We start from the raw sequence: 19,032 nt of genomic DNA, 5'->3' as shown, positions 1-19,032 counted from the left end.
TTGGGGGCAGGGGGGAGAAATGACCCAAGCCTTGTATGCATATATGAATAATAAAAAAAAAGTAATGGCTAAATGAAACTCATTTTACATCACAAATCAAGTAATACCCTTATTACTAATATTTACTCTGATATAAACTGGCATGAGTCATTACTTTTGAAGTAATTATTAATTTCCTATTAAATTCAGCTATTCACTGCCTGTATGAATGTATTAGTTATGGAGTTGATAGTGGCTGAAAGGGACAAACTCTGAAGTTTTTCAGGCTTAACCAATAGACCCACACTCTTTTTATTTTGTGGTTCTGCCATTTCTTAGGGCTTCAGAATCCTTTGTTTCCACTGGTAGATGGAAAACAGGGAAAGTAGAAAGGGTTTGGGAAAATTTTATAGGTCATGCTAAGGACTGGAGCCTATCATGGCCCACAATCCATTGTTTAGAGGTCTGTCACATGTCCCCACTTAGAAGTTAGGGAACATAGCTTCTGACTGAGCAGCTGCTTCCTAGCGACAAGACTAGCACTGTGAGCTGGAGCATGCATGGTCAACCTCTGCCACTGTTCAGGTGAAATGGTGAGGCCAAGCAAGGTCTGGCTTCTTATGCTTCCAGCTTCCTGTTTCTGCCTCTTTGTCTTCATCCATGATCCTCTCTTCCTTCTCCTTAGTCCCACAATTGTCTGGTGAGATGCCCTTCATCAAAAGCTGCTCTCAGGCCAGATGATGTTTGATATATGTAAAAAAAATCAAGTTCTAGTAAGAGAACTTGAAGGCCAGTGGCTCACAGCTATAATCCTAGCTACTTGGGAAGCTGAGATTGGGAGGATCGTGGAACAAGGTCAGCCTGGGCAAATAGTTTGCAAATCCTCCATCTCTAAAATAACCAGAGCAAAATGGACTGGAGGGGAGGTATGGCTCAAATGGTAGAGTGTCTGCTTTGCAAGTGCAAACCCTGAATTCAAACTCCAGCACCTCTCCCCACAAAAGAAGCATGCAGTCCTTAAAATAAAACCACATGTGAAATCTGGCTGTGTCTTTTAAGATATTCCAAACAACCACAGGGCTCTTAAGTTAGGCATGGATTTATTTCTTGTTTTATATAATTTGGAAAATTTCCTTACATACAGATTTTTATGAGTTGAATTGTATTTTCTCTAAATTCCTATGTGGAAAACCCTAATCTGTAGTACTTCAGAATGTGGTATTCAGTCATAGGACCTTTAAAAAGGTGATTAAGTTAAAAGAGGCCCTAGAGGGTGGACCCTAATTTAATATGACTGATGTCCTTTTAAGAAGAGGTAATTTGGACCTACAGGGGATAGAGCAGTGCACACAGAGGTGTGGCAGTGAGCAAGAGGGCAGCCATCTTCAAGCCAAGGGTTGAGGCTTGGAACAGATCTTTCTCTTACAGCCGTCTGAGGACGCCAACCCTGCAGGCACCTTGATCTTGGACTTTTAGCCTCCAAAACCAAAATAAAATACATTTATGTTGATTAAATCAGCCTGTCTGTGTTAGTTATACTATTTTATATATAGATCAAAGTTTTTCAGTATGATGAAGTTGGGAGCCAGAAGGTTTTGTTTTCTATTGTTGTTGTTTTCCCCTTTGACAGTACTGAGGTTTGAACCAAATGTCTTATGTGTATTAAGCAAGCTGTCTACCATTTGAGCCAAATCCCAGCCCTTTTTGTTTTAGTCATTTTTCAGATAGGGTCTTGTGCTTTTGCTTGTGCTGGCTTTGGACTGTGATCCTTCTACCTCTGCTCCTGAGTAACTGGGATTATAGATGTCTGCCACCATGCCCTATTTGTTTTTAGAAATAGAGTCTAGCTATCTTTTTTGTCCAGGCTGGACTTGAACCATAATTTTCTTCTCTCTGCCTGCAAAGTAGTTGGGATTACAGGTATGCATTGCCATGCCTAGCCTGGAGCCAGAGTTCTTGACTGTAAAAGATAGTTGTAAGAGTTTAACAACTTAGAGCAAATGGACACTATCATTTTCTTGAGCAGCTGAGTGTGCAGTCTGTCAGATATCCCTGAATTGTCAGCTCTCAATTAATTCTTCTAAAAGGTGGTCCACAAATCTGTGCTGTCTCCATTTATATTTTTAGACTATTTTATCTTCAGTTACATTGGGGAGATGGAAGACTCCTGAAAAACGCTTTATCATATGAAAAATAAAAATACTGGTTAAGCATTAGTCAAAATTTTCTTTGTCTAAAATGTATCAGATATTTCGTTACCAATACATAGCTGGATGATTACGTGTTCAGTTTTCATCTGAAAGGAGGTGTTGAGGCTTGCACAGTCAGTCTGGAGCCTTGGATTGACTATCTTCTTTTTCTTTCTTTTGATAAGTAGTCAAAACTGCAAGTCTTAGTTTCTCTGTTTCTGAAACTCAACAATTGCCAAACTACTTTTTACCACCCAAGACTGAGTTCAGGATGGTAAAGTGCCTCAGGGCATGTCAATACAAGGTTGGCACAGTGTTTCTCCTTCCTTCTGGATACAACAGTGGCTCTGGGGCCTTTTCCAGGAAACGGTGTTAGAGAATGCAAACCCAATCACAAATCCCCTGAGGACGAATAGGAGAAAGCAGGCAGCTGGCAGCCAGAGATAGAAAACAGAAGCAACATGGTCTTGTCAAGTTGCTTTCTACAATGCCTTGTTAGAACTCAACTCTCTTTATCTTAAGAAGCAGTCATGAGCTGATTAATTTGAGATTTTTGGAAAGCAAATCATCCTTTTGGCAAAAAGCAAAAAAATGTGTTAGCCATCTGGCTAAGTCCAAGGCATTATCATAGATGAGGGAGGTTGTGCAATGAAGAGGGCATTGGAAGGCAGCAGAGTTAGTGCTGGGCTGGGAGTCTGCCACAAATGCTCAATCATCTAGCCACAGTTTTCTTCATCTGTTTTAATAGAGTGCATCTTGGCTTGGCTACCTGAGACTCAGGGATTAGAATTAGGAGATATTGCTAACTCCACATGCCTGTCTGTAACCATCTATTTGCCTGGGGCCTAGGAACAAGACTTCATCTCTGTCCACAGTTGTACCCATGTCCAGACATTTACACGGTTGTACCACTGGGCCAAGTGGCCAAATGTCTATAGATATAGCCAATGACTGGGGTGTGTGTGAGTGTATGTCCTGTTCTAGGGAGGATGGTGGAGGCTGGTGGGAGAGAAGTTAAAGAAAAGGAGGAAGTAGTTGGGCAACAGGAATTTGATGTTAAAAATGAGACTTGAGTATGGAGGTACAGTGTAGCAGCATCATCTTGAACTCATTGAGATCCAGCCATCCTAGGAAAAAGGTGTGTGTTTTGTGAATATGAAGTGCTTTGTCCATAAACACTTGCTAAGGACCTTCCCTGTCATAGCTGGACATGGCATTGGAAGAACATCATCCTCATTTTGGAAGACAAAGATTAATATTATGGTACAGATCCAACTTTTCACTATGTGGCACCATCATGATCACAGGTGGAAGTCACACACGCACACACATACACCCTTGGGGTTACTAGGACAATTTGGAGAAGGGTAATATGTGAAAGACAAGCCGTCCTGCCAGCAGAAAGATCAAGTTTTGGAGTCTGAGATTCGGTGGATTGAAGCACTCATCTCTCATGTGATTAGGACCATGAACTTGAACTTGATCCTTGTTCTGAGCTTCAGTATTTCTCAGACCATGAGAGACAATTCAACAGAAACATTCACAAATGTAATAATAGTGGTAGCTGTCATTTTTGAGTTTATTGAATATTCACTATAAATTTGTAAGATGGGTGGCTATAAACCCAATTTAAGATGAGCAATCTGCAGAGAAGCAAATTTGCCAAGATTGCAGAGAGCAAGTTGTCTCCTAATATGACTCCAGAGTATATGCTCATTCCATTCTACTGTGACATGGCAGAAGATATTTTACTTTAAAAAATTTAGTTTATTAACTAAATTTATTTATTAACAAGTAGAAATTGTATACAATTCTTCATGAACAACATGTAGCTTCAAAATATGTATACATTGTGTCTAAGTCAAGCTAATTAACATATGTGATGCCTCACAAACATCATTCTTTGTGGTGAGAACACAAAATCTACTCAGTAATTCTCAAGACTACACTCCATTGTTATTACTATAAGTCACTATGTTGAATATTAGATCTTTTGAACTTAATCCTTCCATCTAAATTTCTATTTGAAATTTTGTATTCTTTGATCAATATCTCCTTTTAACCCTTCCTGCCCCTAGCTCCTGGTAGCCACCATTTTATTCTGTACTTTTAAAGATTTTATATATATATATATATATATATATGCACACACATATATAATATATATATATATAATCACATGGTACTTTATTTAACTTAACAGAATGTCTTCCAGATTTATCCATATTGTCTCAAATGACAGAATTTCTTTCTTTTTTAGGGTTGACTAATACTCTATCTTCTTTATCCATTCCTCTATCAGTGGACACAGGGTTGATTCTTTATCTTGGCTATTCTGAGGAATGTTGCAATGACCATGGAATGTGCATGTCTCTTTGACATATTGATTTCATTTCCTTTGGATATATATACTCTGAAGCAGGATTTCTGAATTATATAGTAACTTTATTTTTAATTGTGTAATAAACTTACATATTATTTTCCATAATGACTGTTTAGCTTGCTAATTTACTAACAGTGTGCAAGGGTAACTTTTTCTCCATGTTCTCACCAACATCTGCTATCTTTTTTATTTTTGATAATAGCCATTCTGACACGCATGAGGCTTGAAATAGCAGCTAGTGTTATGAGCTCTAAACCAACACCCTAGGCCTTTAGTCATGTTTTTGTTCCCCAATAAAAGAGAAGTTTTATTTCAAGGAGGAAAAAGAGTGCTACTCTATAACATGCATGAAAACCTATTTAGTTTTAATGTGGACTGAGAATTGGGAAGCTTGGGTTTTATTTCTGACTTATTCTCTTTGGATAAATAAGGTGGCTACACTGTTCTATGTCACTTATCAAGTGGGAAAATATGCTACAATTCATAGCAATTTGGGAAGCTCTAGATTCTATGGAAATGCAACTGTTGCCTGTGTGAACATTGAAACTTGTGTCTTCTAGGCACTTTTGAAGTTTGACTGTGTGACTTAGGTCTAGTAATTGTCTGATAATAGATGTTACTACTCTTTCTCTACATTGAGATGCAGAATTGCAGGAGTCAATCCAGACTACTCTGGTACTTTTAGCGTAGACATTGCCATCCTAATCAGTTAATGAAACTGGATTCTGAAACTAACAGTTCATGAAACTGTGTTCTGAAAGTCAGTGAATTTGAACAATTTGGCTTTCAACCTATTCACCTCTTCTTGTTTCTTCCAGGGGGGAAGGAAAGAATCATTGGTGGAGCCAAACTGCTCAAAGTGAGGGCAGTTGGCCTTTAACTTCTTCCACTGCCAGGGGGGCTTGAAGTATCCACTGCATGCTTATTTTAATCTCCCAAGGCTGATGTGTATGCAGACATTAACCAAACAGCACATACTCCAGGTGTCTCTGCATACCTCATGGCCACAATGGCCCCAGAACTGTGGGCGATGATGAAGATCGTTTCAACGCAGTGCAGCTTTGTCTGCATGAAGGGCAGCCAGATGCTTTCTCAAGCTATAATTGGTCAGGCATGTTTTTAGCCAAACACTGACAACCAGGTGTCAGCTCCAGCCACTTTTCCACCCAGCCATACCTGCCATGCATGACCACATCTCTACTTCCATTTCTGGGAACAATCACTGCCTTGCTAGGAGAAGTCATGAATGGCAGAGAGAGCTGTATGTTGATTTTATATCCTAAAATTTTGCCAAATTCATTTATTGGGTCTAAAAGTTGTTTTTTTGTGTGTAGTCATCATGGTTTTTATATATAAGATCATATTGTCTGCAAAGAGGGACAATTTGTCTTCTTCTTTTCCACTTTGCGTGTCATTTATTTTTCTTGCCTAATTGTTTTGTCTTGGAGTTCCAATACTACGTTGAATGGGAGTGGGGAGAGTAAGCATCCTTTCCTGTTTCTGATCTTAGAGGAAAAGTAAGTGTTCAATTTTTCATTATTGAGTACGACTTTAACTGGAGGCTTGTCATATATATTGTACTGAGGTACATTCCTTCTATAGTTAATTTTCTGAGACTTTTTAATTGTGAAAGAATGTTGAATTTTGTCAAATACTCTTTGAACATCTATTGAGAGGATCATGTGACTTTTGTCTTTCATTCTTTTAATGTATTAGCATGAGGAATTTTAGAATAACCTTGATCATGTTGGTCAGAATGCACAGAGAAGATGGGACAATCATCAGTGATCTGCTGTGTCTGAGCCCTAAGGTAAGAATTTCAGTGAGAAAAATGAGTAGGACAAACCATTGCCAACCTCCACAATCTTTATATCAGTGGAAGCTCTGTGGCTGCTCCAGGGCATTTTTTCTGTGTCTATGTGAAATAAAGGAATGGAAGAAAACAACAACAATGATATACCCAATATTTTAATGCAGAATGATGATGTGTTATGAATGAGCTAAACACTTTAATCCTCTTTCTTCCATGAGTTGACTGCTAGCACCATTATTATAAAACTGAGGGCCCAGGCTCAGGGAGATTAAGTAAGTTGTTGTTGTGCAAAGCTGGGATTTGAACCAAAGTAAATACAACTCCAAAGGGTGGATGCAGAATCACTATCCCATACTGCCTCTCTGGAATGACATCTGTTTGGTGCCCTCCTTTTCCCCCCTGTATCTATCTTCCCTACCTTCCCTCTTGCTGTGCATGTGAGGCCCTCACTTCCCCCTATTAGGTTCTGTGGGCTCCAGCTGTTCCCCTTCCCAGTTAACCCTAGAAAAGGCCCTGCTTCAATCATTTAAACTTTAGTGCTGTGGGAGAAAACTTCAAGCTTTTTCTCCTTTTTAAAAAAATTAATGTTTTAAAATATTTCTGGGGCTGGGAATGTAGCTCAATGGTAGAGTACTTGTCTAGCATATATGAGGCCCTGGGTTTGATCCCTAGCACTGCAAAAAGAAAAAGGTTTTGCTGTAGTCACTCTTTATATCTACTTATGCCAAATTGTTAACAGGTACAAGACAGGTGACTTCTATTAAGTCTGAATATCTGAATTGTTTTATACTGGATAACTTAATTACAATGGTTCAGTGAAGTCATTGTGGGTTAAATATTAAAAATACACAATTTACTAGGATAAATAACAATGATTGGTAAGTGCAATTTCCTATAACAGATGAGTAGGTGAATTCTATAGTATAAAGTTTAAAGATTGTATAATAATTAACCATTGTAGCTAAGTAGACTCCCACAAGAGACCACTGTGTACAAACTACTGACTTTTGTTATGAGAAGATACAGAAAAAGTATAAATCTGACAAAAAAGCATTGTACCCTCCAATCTTTCATGTTTGTATCCTTAGTGGCTTCAAGTTAACTGACTGGTAAATGTTTTTCAGCTCTTCCCTTATCTACATAACAAGGTGTCTTTGCTGGCTGTTTGCAGAGAATCCTCAAAGCCTCAAGTAAGTAGTTCAGTTTCTCTATTTAAGACTTGTGGCTTTGGCTTTTAAACTTTAATTTTAGTCAAAGGTTAAAGAATTCAGGGTTTATAATTTTTATTTCTGTCATAAATTTAAATGGAATTTGCATTTTGATTTGCCTCTTGCTGAGAAATGCTATTTCAACTAGTGATATTACTGTCCATGTAGAGAATTTGAAGAATCCTGAAGGAAAACTACTATTTTGGAAGTAGGAGAAGGAGGGACTTTACTTGTGGTTTCTGAAATTATGGCTACCCAGACATCCTTCCTGAAGCTGGTCTGTGAGCACTGTTTTCTTAAAGTTAACACAACGGTAAACAAAGCACACTCTATTATACAGGGAACAAAGACCACTGGGTAAAATATGTTGAGGTTGGCATAGAAATGTCACAATGAAACACCCTGTATAACTATCTTAAACAAATAAAAATGTCTTTTTTTTTATTACAAAAATGGAGAATAGGAAGGCAAAACAGGTCCTGTTTGGGAGTTGGTACCAGTGTGAGGGGGAGGATATGAGGAAAGGCTGTAGGAGAGCGAATATGGTAGAAATATTATGTACACATGTATGTAAATGGAAAAATTAGACCTGTTGAAAATATCTGAGGAACGGGGGAAGAGAGGACAAAGGAGAATGATGGAAGGGGTGAATTCAACTGATATATTGTAAGAACTTTTGTAAATGTCACATTTTACCCCCAGTACAATAATAATTAAAAATATGCTGAAGTTGATACAATGGGGTCACCCTAAGTTTACATTAGCCAGAAAACGCAGGAGAGATGACTGCTGAATCCCAGCAGAACTGCTACCCCAGCTTGGATCTCCTGATAATTCTCTCATTCTTTAATGTGGTCTACTGGAATCTATATTAATTGAGTGTTCTAAGCACTGTGCTAGCATTACAGATATAAAGTAAGCAAGCATTCTCAAGCAACTTACAGTTTCATGAGAAAAAAAGATAAATAAACAATTATTGAAAGGTGTAATTGGGACAATGAAAAGGAGAGAGCATGGTGTTGGGAGAACAGTACAGCAGGCATTTGGCTTCCTCAAATGGAGGCCAGAAAGTGGCCTTATCTGAGGTTGGAAGGAAGAGTAGCTAGTTGAGGAAGCCTTTAAGGGTGATGGCTATAGACAGTGGATTCTTCATCTTTGATGTCCCAGGGACAGGAGATAATGTGGTGTACAGAACTGAAAGATGCTTACTGTAAGAGTAGGTAATGGTGGGTGGCATGTGGAAGGGACAGGGAGAGAAAGGTTACGCTGGAGAGATAGGTAGGTCCCTATCAAAGCCATGATAAGGTCAAACTTTATCCAAAAGGCAATGAGAAGCACAGAGCTTGATATGGTGAAAGTTACATTTTAGGAAAACCACTCATTGCAATTAAGAATAGATTGGAAGGGGACACAGTTGGGGGAGGGGGACCAGTAAGAAAGTGCTTACAGACTTTCAGTTGATAGATATTGGGCTCTGGACTAAGGTAGTGTCATTGGTGATGAAGATGGATTGAAGGGCTTTGGTATGGATAAATAGATTTGGTGGAAAATTTAATGTAGATGTGAGGAAAGAGAAGAATCGAGGTGGCTGGTGTGTGAAAGTGCCATACATGGAGTACTTAGGAACAGTTTGAGAGGAGGGAGATGATCAGTTCAGTTGAGGCTTGTTGGATCTGGGTTGTGGGACAATAAGTAGGGATGTTGAGCAGGGCATGTGTTATGTGAGAAGGAGCTTGAGAGAGTGGCATGGGCTGGTAGCTGAAATAATGGGAGGAGGTATAAAGGTAAAGAGAAGGAAACCTAGGCTAGAACACCGAGGAATCAATATGCGAGTGAGAGGCAGAAGAGGAAGATCCTATGGCTAGTGAGTAGGGGGAGAACCAGGGGAGCCTGGGCTCTGAAGAGAGAGTTTTAGGAAGGGAGAGGTCAGCCATATGAAATGCTGAGTTGGCCCGAGTAAAATAAGGACTGAAGATCGTGCATTGGAGCTACCACAGGGTAGACACTGGCATCTCTGGCTAAAGCAGTTTAGTAGGTCAGAAGCCAGATTGCTTTGGGATGAGGGGTAGAGAGGAGAGGAAATGAAAGCAGGGAGGCAAATATCCTCCTTCAAAATGAAAGGTCTGTATTCTGGAGAGTATGCAGGGCTAGAAGAGCACGTTTTAATTCTTGATGGCAAAAGTAGAGAAAGTTTGAAGAAGCAGGAAAGAGCTGGCATAACTGATAAAATGAGGTGAAGTGGGTCAGATCCACTTTTAAGGGGAGGACTACTGTTAAGCAGGAGGGGCCTTGATTGACCAAGTGTGAAGGTGGCACTGTGAGCACAGATGTGCTTTCAGTTGGTCCCCTCTATTTTCTTTTTCTTGCCTTTCTGTAGTTTATTGGATATTTTATAGAATTCCATTTTGATTTCTCTATACTACTTTGGATATAAATCCTAATACAGCATTTTTAAACTTGTTCTTAGAAATTACTTTTGCTAAAAACCAGTGACTCCTTACTTGGGCCCACAAGGTAACTAAAATCAGGATTAAAATCTGGCATTTTTGCCTTTGTTTTGCATTTGTCTCCTTTGTGTTAAAACTCTGGGTCAGACTCTTGTTTAACTCTGCATGTTAGTCACTCAAGGAATGTCTGTCTAGAAACCCATGACACCTAACCTGTCTCATCCCCTTCAAGGCTGAAGGTACAAAGAGTTAACAGAGGCATCCTATAGTCTGCTTTTACATGTCCTCTTCCAGTCTCCCAAAGACACCTAGAATTCTCCAGTCATTGTCCTAAATTTGCAGTCACCACAGATTGGAGCAATTATCACGTGGGAAATAGATTGACCCTCAAGCAATAAGGACTTCTGGACATCTTGCAGAACTAGGACTGAGATAATGTTCACACTTTGACCAGGACTGCTTAATTATGCATACTTCTTGTCCCAATTCTTCCTCTATTTAAACCCAAATCTCACATCAACACCCTGGACATGGGCTGAAATGCTTTTCTGCCTTTTCCTCATTACTTCCATTTGCATTCTTTGAGGTGAGTGGCTGGACCTGACATGCTGGAACCCCCCACAGTCAGGTCTTTGACGTAGAGCTCTAGTTACACTTTTAGTGGTTGTTGTAGATGTTATGTTTCCTTCTCTCTCTCTCTCTCACACACACACTCATCTTACCACGGCCTACAGTAGTATCAGTGTCATTATTTTAGGAGTTTTACATGAACTGCAGGAGTGTTATCCTCTTTATGTCCCATTTCCCTCCCCTGCTTAAAATAAACTTGTCTTAAATACATCCTCTATATACATTTAGAACCACATCAAATAGTATAGCTCTGCTTCAACTAGTAAATATGGTTCAGAAAACTGAAGAGATGGAAGGCCTGTTGTATTTACTCACATTTTTGATCACTTTCCTGATGTTTCAAGGCACTTCTTTAATTGCCCTCCTTTTAAAGAGAACTTCCTTTAGTCATTCTTTTTAGGTGACAAGTTCTCTTCATTTTCCTTCACCTGAGTGCATCTTGATTTTTCCTTCACTCTTTTTTTTAACTTCATTTTTTTTTTTAATCATTGTTGTACTGGGATGCATTGTGACATTTACAAAAGTTCTTGCAATATATCATAGTTGAATTTGCCCCCTCCATCATTCTCCTTTATTCTCCCTCTTCCATTCCTGGAATAGTTTCAACAGTTCTCATTTTTCCATTCATTTTAGCTGGATGTAGAATCCTGGGTTGACAATTCTTTTTTGTTAGTATTTGGAAAATATTGTATCACTTAATTCTGACTTCCATGTTTTCTGATGAGAAATCTACTGTGATCCTAGTTGTTTTCCCCCTGTAGGTGAGGTACCATTTGTCTTTTGCTACTTGCAAGATTTTCCTTCTGTGTTTAACTTTGAGACATTTGACTAAGCTCTGTTTTGATGTCACTACTCCCATGAGAGGTTGAGAATTTTCCTTACAGTCTGGTAGGAGTGGAAGTCAAGGCCTCCTACTGGCCTTTGCAGTATGGATAGGGAGAGGTTAAGGTGTTTCTGTGATGTTTGACCATATAAACTGGCCATATTCTTAAACTTTTCTATTTTGCAAGGATGCTTCTGTCCTGGTCCTTTGTGTAGAGAGAGCAAGCTCCTTTTGACCTTTACTGTCTGCACTTTTCCCTGTTGCCAATTTCTCCAACACTCAGCCTGGGATGTAGGAGGCAAAAAGAAAACCTGGAGATTTTACCACAATGTCGTTCTTTTGGTTCTAGGGGCCTTAACTGGTATTCTTTCTTCTCTTCACCTTGCAGAGCCTTGCCAGGTCTCCTTATGTGTTTTTTATAATTAATATTCTGGACTTTTATTTGTTTAACAGGAAGAATAGGGAAAAGTACATGCAGTCTGCATTGCTAGGCATTCTTGGAGTGAAAAAAGCTGTTTGCAATGCTTATGATCTAGCCTTCAATGCTGCTTTATGTCTGTCACAAATTATTTTTGGTAATTTTCTAGGAATTCAACTATTGTATAAAATGAGGCAAGGATTATACTTTACTTTGTTTTCAGCTTTAACAAATGTTCGTCACCATTTCAGGAAATGACACCACTAATGGCAGTATTGTCTGGACTTGTCAACTACACACACATGTAACTTTGTGCATTAGCTAGTGTGAGGTTGGCCCTGGTTCCACATACAAGTATCTGACTGCTTCATCATGATTTCAAGTGTGGCCATGCCAAAGTGCTCATATATGAAAAAAGTGTTACTTAATTAGAAATAAATTTCCTTTCATTGTTCTGTAGTACTTAAGGTACTGTATTGAAATATTTCAATTACTTGTGTATATTGTATTTTGCATGAATTTCATTTTTGTATAGGAAAGGAAGATGATTCAATTAGTAGTCATATGAAAGGAGCATTGAATAGGAAAGGGTTATATATTAGTTTGCTTCCCATGATTATAGTGAAATACCTGAAGCAATTAACTTATAAAGAGAAAAGTTGTATTTTGGGTCATGGTTCTGGAGGTTGCAGTCTAAGATCAAGTGGCCCCATTGCTATAGGCCTCTGGTATGGTAGCATATTACAGCAAGAGCACATGGTAGAGCAAACCACTCACTTCAAGAACCAGAAAACAAAAAAGAGGAAGAGAGTGTGGTCTCACAATCCTCTAAGGGCACATCCCCAAGGACCTGAGGACCTCCCACTAGGCCCCACTTCCTAAAGGTCTTACCACCTCCCAATAGTACCACTGTGGGGACCAAACCATGGACCATTGGGGGATCACTCATCCAAACAACAGCACATTGAGATCACTGATCTAATGCCATTTGTCAATGTATTAATCAAATCTAGTTTACTACTAATAATGCCATTAAAGAAAGATGCTGTTCTGCATTTAACCACCAGATGTCCCCAGACTCCTTTCTCCTGTGAGAGAAACCATGGCATTTCTTGATTATCATAAACAGCAGAGATAGTAATAGATTTTAGTTTGTCTTTGCATGTTTAAAAAAAGGTAGACAGGCATGACACTACATAGGGGACTGTCATGACTGTTAAACATTGCAAATGGAACAGAGAGAAGACAGAAAATATACTTAAAAAACCTTGTGTGTGATGGTAGCAATTCACTTCATTTTTCTGGACCTCCTTTCTTCATTGTGTACAATGAGGGCATTGTGATACTTAAGACCATCACCAAGGGGCTCTCCCATCTTGGATAGCACTTGCCAGTTTTCGTTCTTTAGCTCTTTCCAAAAGGATTGGACAGTGGCTATTCAGTTTCATTTTTTGCTAATTCTATGAGGACTGACAGAAGGCACAGGAGAATCTCCCAGCTTGACTTTCTTCCTCCAGGTTAAGGTGACCAGATTAGGTGAGAGTGAAACAGAGAAGAGACAAAAATCTTCTGGGAAAGGACATTGCTGCTGTGACAGACCTTTCGTTAGCAACACTCAACTCTTCCTGTACAAACTACCGGAGGGATCTCTTTCAAATCTATTCCCCAGGCCACTTCCTCATTTCAGGACCCTCTCCTTTGTCACTGATTCTATTTCATCATCCTAATTATTTCCTTGCCTGCAGTCTCTCTCATCTCCATACAGTCACCAAAATTATATTTCTAAAATTCAGATCTGGAGGAGATTAACCAATTTGGGTTACAATACATATATGCAAGGAAATGTCATAAGGATACTTCCTGTGTAGCTAACTTAAAACAAAAATGTCATTTTTTTTCTTTTACAAAATCAGAGAACAGGAGGACAGAACAAGTCTTGCCTGGGGAAGTTGGTACCAGTGGTGGGGGTGGAGGAGGAGGTGGGGAAAGGGCATGGGGTGAATAAGGTGAATATAGTGCAAATGTTGTGTACACATGTGTACAAATGGAAAAATGATACCTGTTGAAACTGTTCCAGATACAGGGGAAGGGGGTAAAAGAGAATGGTGGAGGGGGTGAATTCAAGTATGATATATTTTATATATTGTAAGAACTTTTGTAAATGCCACAATGTACCTCCATCCAGCACAACAACAACAAAAAAAAAAAAAGAGGAAAAAAAATCCAGATCTGATCACCTTACTATGTTTAAAACAATGGATGACTCCTCTTAGCATGGAAACCAAGTTCTCTTTCATCAGGCTCTGGTCTGTCACCCATGACCCAGTGCCCTTTTTTCCCCCACACTCTTTCTGTTCTCAAGCTCGAATGCACAGCAGAATGACCTGGGTTTTCTTTTCTTTCTTTTTTTTTTTTCTTCCTGGTATTGGGGATTGAACTAGACCCTCATATATTCTAAGTACCTGCTTTATCACTGAGCTACACATCGCCCAGTCCTGGTTTCTAGGTTTCACCTACCAACTCAGAATCCTTGGGTAGTGTATTAATTTGTATTTCGATCAGCTATGAGTGATCATATGCAAGAATCTGGTTCTTTGGTGGCCATACGAACCATTACCAAATACATTCTAGATGAGGATCTAGAAAATACCAACAGGAATTTCACAATCATCCCAGGATTCTATCTCTTATCTTCTTTATCTGGACTTAATTCCATTCAGGCCACTTGGATATGAGGAAAATTTTGGAACTTTTCTGGGGGCTTAAAAAAATATCCACATGTCTGTGCCTCTTGTTTCAGAGATGCTGACGTACCTAAGGGAGGGCAGAGGGGAGATCCAGGTGTGTTCATGTATGTTCTGAAATTCTGTGGGTGACTTTGGTAGACCCTACCCTTCTGCTATGATTCTACACTGGTAGGAACACATATATTCCCCACATGTCAGGAAGTGGGGGCCAGAGACTTGTGTTCATGTTTAATTTTGGCTCAGCATCTCAGAACCCAGACCAAAAGTTAACCCATTCTCTCTTTCTGTTTAATGTCCCTAAGAATGGGCTGGAAGACACATCTGTGGAAAGCAGGTATCAATGACAAGCTGCCTCTGGTTGTCTCACTCAAACAGGTGCTGGAGCTGGCCAGGTAAGATAAGACATGGGTGGGAGTATAAGCATGTGTCATTAGGGGTTGCAAAGGTAACCCATTATGTTTTTAAAATAATTTAAACATTTTCGTATTTCTTCTTATGTTTTCAAATGAAATTGTATGTACACATCATGTACAACATAATGTTTTGAAGTGTATGTATATTGTAGAAAGGTTGATAGGTTTCTATGCCCTCTGGATTGCAGGGACTCCACATAGCTGGACAAATAAATCATTTAAAACCACTTTAATGAGATACTGTTTTACCCCTCTTACTGGAGACAGTCAGGCTGTTGAATAATTTAGGATGGCAGAGCCACTGATGGCACAACCCAGCACAGCTAGTCCTTGTGATATTAAATTCTTCGTCTTCTCATTTTAAAATGGGGATGATAACAACAGATTACAGAGAAAATCTGAGGGTCATAGCCTTGTTTTGATTTTCAGGTGACCTGTATATTATATTATATTTGCTGCTCACCTTCTGACTGCAATTCATTTTTAATTTTAATTCTAAATATTTTATTATGGAAAAGTTCAAGCACACAAAAGCAGAGAACAGCATCATGAAATCCATATATCCACTGCCTAGCTCAGTAATTACCAACATTTTGGCACTCTTGATTGATTTACTCCCCACCATTTTTTGTATTACATTTACTTTCTTGTAATTTGAAATTTTGACTTTCAACATTATATCAAGTTTCTGTGTATTTTGAAAGCAAGATATCTTCTAAGTTTATAATGGCAAAACTCTGCATGTTTATTTTCAACGTTTTATTTAGAACTATTTTCAGACTTACAGAAAAGTTGCAAGAATAATACATAGAACTCACATACCCCTTTGCCCAAGTGAATCATAAAAAATTAAAATTGGTCACTTTTGCTTTATTATTCTCTTGTTCTGCATGTATATGCATAATGTATACATACTTAAAATATGTAACCATTTTTAATTAGCACATTCTACCTAATTAAAAATAATTATGCAATTTCCTCTAATACTATCTGCATTATATTTTCTTTGATAGTTTAAAAAATCTCTTTCACAGTATTTTTTCAAAACATGATTTAAATGTATTGCATTTGTTTGATGACTATTATACCCCTCTCTTTTTTCTTCCGAACATTTTATTTTGAAATGCTTCAAACCTGCTGAAAATTGAATGATTCTCTATAGTCCTTGCCTCCAAACTTTGAGCTCTTTGTTCTGCCCTCTGGACCATTCTTCTTTATCTCATGTAGTTTATTAGCCTGCTTACTGCTGGTGGAATTTTGGGGTCTGACAGTCTCCTTTCATTTTACACGATTTCTGTCCCTGTCTGTCCACGTTGCTATTATTTCTGCTGAAATAACTTTCTCACGAACTTTGTGGGTCACTTGCAGATTTCCCTGAGGTTCACTCTGCTAGACAAAAGCTGTATTGACAGATCTTTTTGAGCTAACCCTTTTTGTATCTTGGCCTCCTGCCAAGAGGGCTGAGGGACCATACTCTCCAGCTTCCCAGAGGCTCTCTGGTTGATTGAGAACACCTGTGAGCACACTTTTAATTTCTTGAAAGGATATTTCTCACAACTGAATGACCTGATTTTTTTTGTTCTTTCTCAGCTTTTAGCAAAAGATTGTATAATTATGCTCTTGGTCTTTTCTCTAAAGAAAAGACCTGATACACATCTCTTAATTTTAGTGTCTTTTGCCATCTGGAGAGAAAGAGAAATTTCAAGTCATCAAGTGCTGGTCCCTTTTTGTTTAATAGTCCTATCCTTAATTTCCCCCTCTTCTTTTGCATTTTATTGCAAGAAGCAAGAAGAAAACAGGCACTGTGCTTGACATTTTGCTTGGAAATCTTAGCTACATAACCAGTGCTATCCTTATAAGTTTTGCTCTCCACATAAATACTAAGGCTAACTGGCTAACTTCACTTAGCTGTATGCCTTATTTAACAAGGATCCGCTTTCCTTCAGTTTCTGGTAACATATTCTGTGATTCCTTTTGAGTCTTCACTGGCAGACTAAAGTCTAGATTTTCACTAATATGTCCAAGGCAATTCAGGTTTTCTCTATCATACCGCTCAAAATTCTGTTGACCTCCATCTACTGCCCAGTTCCAAAGCTATTCCCTCACTTCTATGTATTTGTTACAGTACCACCATTTCTGTGTTAGTTTTCTATTGCTTTGTAATAAGTTTTCAAAAACTCAGCACTTACTGTCTCTTAGTTGCTGTGGTCAGGAGGCTCTGTATGCATGGGTTAGCTGGATCCCCTGCTCAGAGTGTCATATAAGTACATTTGAGGTATCTACTAGACTGCATTCTCATCCGGGGGCCCAACTAGGGAATAAAGAATCTGCTTTCAAGCTCATTCAGGTTGTTGGTAGAATTAGTTTACTGTGACTTCATGACAATAGGCCCAGACATGGTAGTGACTGTCAGTTGGGAGTTGCTGAAGTTACTTGCCCCATGTCCTTCTCCACAGGTAATTCACGCATGGCTGTTTATTTCAAGGCCCGCAAAAGAATGTCTCCCTCCAGTCTGCTAATATGGAGTCTGACATAATGTAATTTAACCACAACAGTGACATCCCATCACTATGTTACATTTATTGGTTAGGGCATAGCACATGTCCTGATGATACCATACAAGGGCATGGGTCATTGGGAATCATTAGGATGTATCTGCCACATATCCTTTTTTTAAAATCATGCATTTATTCACATATGCATACATTGTTTGGGTCATTTCTCCTTCCTACCCCACCTCCACCATCTCCTCTCCCTCCCCCTCCCTTCCAGGCAGAACCTGTTCTGCGCTTTTCTCCAGTTCTGTTGAAGAGTAGAAATAAGCAATAATAAGAAAGACATAGCATTCTTGATAGTTGAGATAAGAACAGCTATACAGAGAGATTCCTAGGATTGCTTTCATGTACAAATGTGTTACAGCCCAGGTTGATTCATCTCTAACTGATCTTTACACTGGTTCCTGTTCCCCTTCTATGTTTTTTAATGTCCTTTTTAAAAAATAAAACTTACTAAAGTTTCATTTGTGACTTAATTTATGGTTAATTTTTTGAATGCCTCATGTACACTAGAGAAAAAGTTATATTCTCTACTGTTGCATTAAAAAGATCAATATACATCCTTAAGCTCTGCTTTATGACTATGTTGGTTAGATCTTCTATAGTCTTACTAACTTTTGTTTTTCCACTTGACCTGTCTTGGACTGAGAATAGTTTGTTGAAGTCTCCTGTTATTAATGTTTTTCTACCTATTTCTCCTAGAAACTCTTGTAGTTCTTTGCAGACATGGTTGCTGGTGCAAAGATATCATTGACTCCTGTTTTAATCATAACTTATGGTTTCCCTCTACAAAACATCTTTTTTTTTGGTTTGATGTCTTTGTCTTGATATTTCAGTGTCTGATAATGGACTGAAACCACTGCTGTCTAGTATTTTTTGTGTGTCTAGTGTACATTTGTCCATTTATTTGTTTTTTGGTATTTTTGAATAATTTTGCATTATATTCTCTGTTTTTTGAACAGCTGTATTGGGGTATAATTGCTAAACAAAATCTCCACATACTTAGTATATAAAATTTCATGAATTAGACACATGTACACATTCATGAACTTATCACCATTATCAAAGTAGTAGATATGTTTACCACCTTTAAAAGTTTCCTGTGCCTTGGTTATTGTTGTTATAAAAGTATTTAACATGACATCTACCCTCTTAACAAAATTTTCAGTAGCTGTAGACAGGAGATCTACTGTTGTACAGGAGATCTCTAGAACTTATCTATCTTGCATAACTGAAACTTTATACCAGTTAAGCTTCAACTTCCCCTTTCTCCTCCTCCAGCCCCTGGAAACTACTATTTACTTTCTGCTTCTATGAGTTTGATATTGTTTTCAAAGCTTGGCTTTTTCTTTTGTACTGTTGATTTTGCCTTTTAGCATGCTTTGTGATTTTGTTTTTTAAAGGCAGACACAATATATCAGGTAAAA

At 38.5% G+C, this 19,032-nt stretch overlaps 1 long non-coding RNA gene and 1 pseudogene across 1 annotated transcript in view; one reads left to right on the top strand and one right to left on the bottom strand.

The window, feature by feature from the left end:
• Positions 1-5,290: 5,290 nt before the first annotated feature.
• Positions 5,291-5,999, bottom strand: LOC109680710 (putative hydrolase RBBP9 pseudogene; annotated as a pseudogene).
• A 266-nt stretch (positions 6,000-6,265) lies between these two features.
• Positions 6,266-19,032, top strand: part of LOC141415022 (uncharacterized) — a 51,378-nt gene continuing 38,611 nt past the window's right edge. Inside the window, exons 1-3 of the long non-coding RNA XR_012440042.1 lie at positions 6,266-6,361; positions 7,489-7,554; positions 14,940-15,029. This is a non-coding gene — a long non-coding RNA (uncharacterized lncRNA). The remainder of the gene's footprint in view (positions 6,362-7,488; positions 7,555-14,939; positions 15,030-19,032) is intronic.

Source organism: Castor canadensis, chromosome 12 (genome assembly GCF_047511655.1).
Source record: "Castor canadensis chromosome 12, mCasCan1.hap1v2, whole genome shotgun sequence".
Taxonomy (NCBI): Eukaryota; Metazoa; Chordata; class Mammalia; order Rodentia; family Castoridae; genus Castor; species Castor canadensis.
Note: the sequence above shows the minus strand (reverse complement) of the source record. Positions and strands in the feature narration are given on the sequence as shown.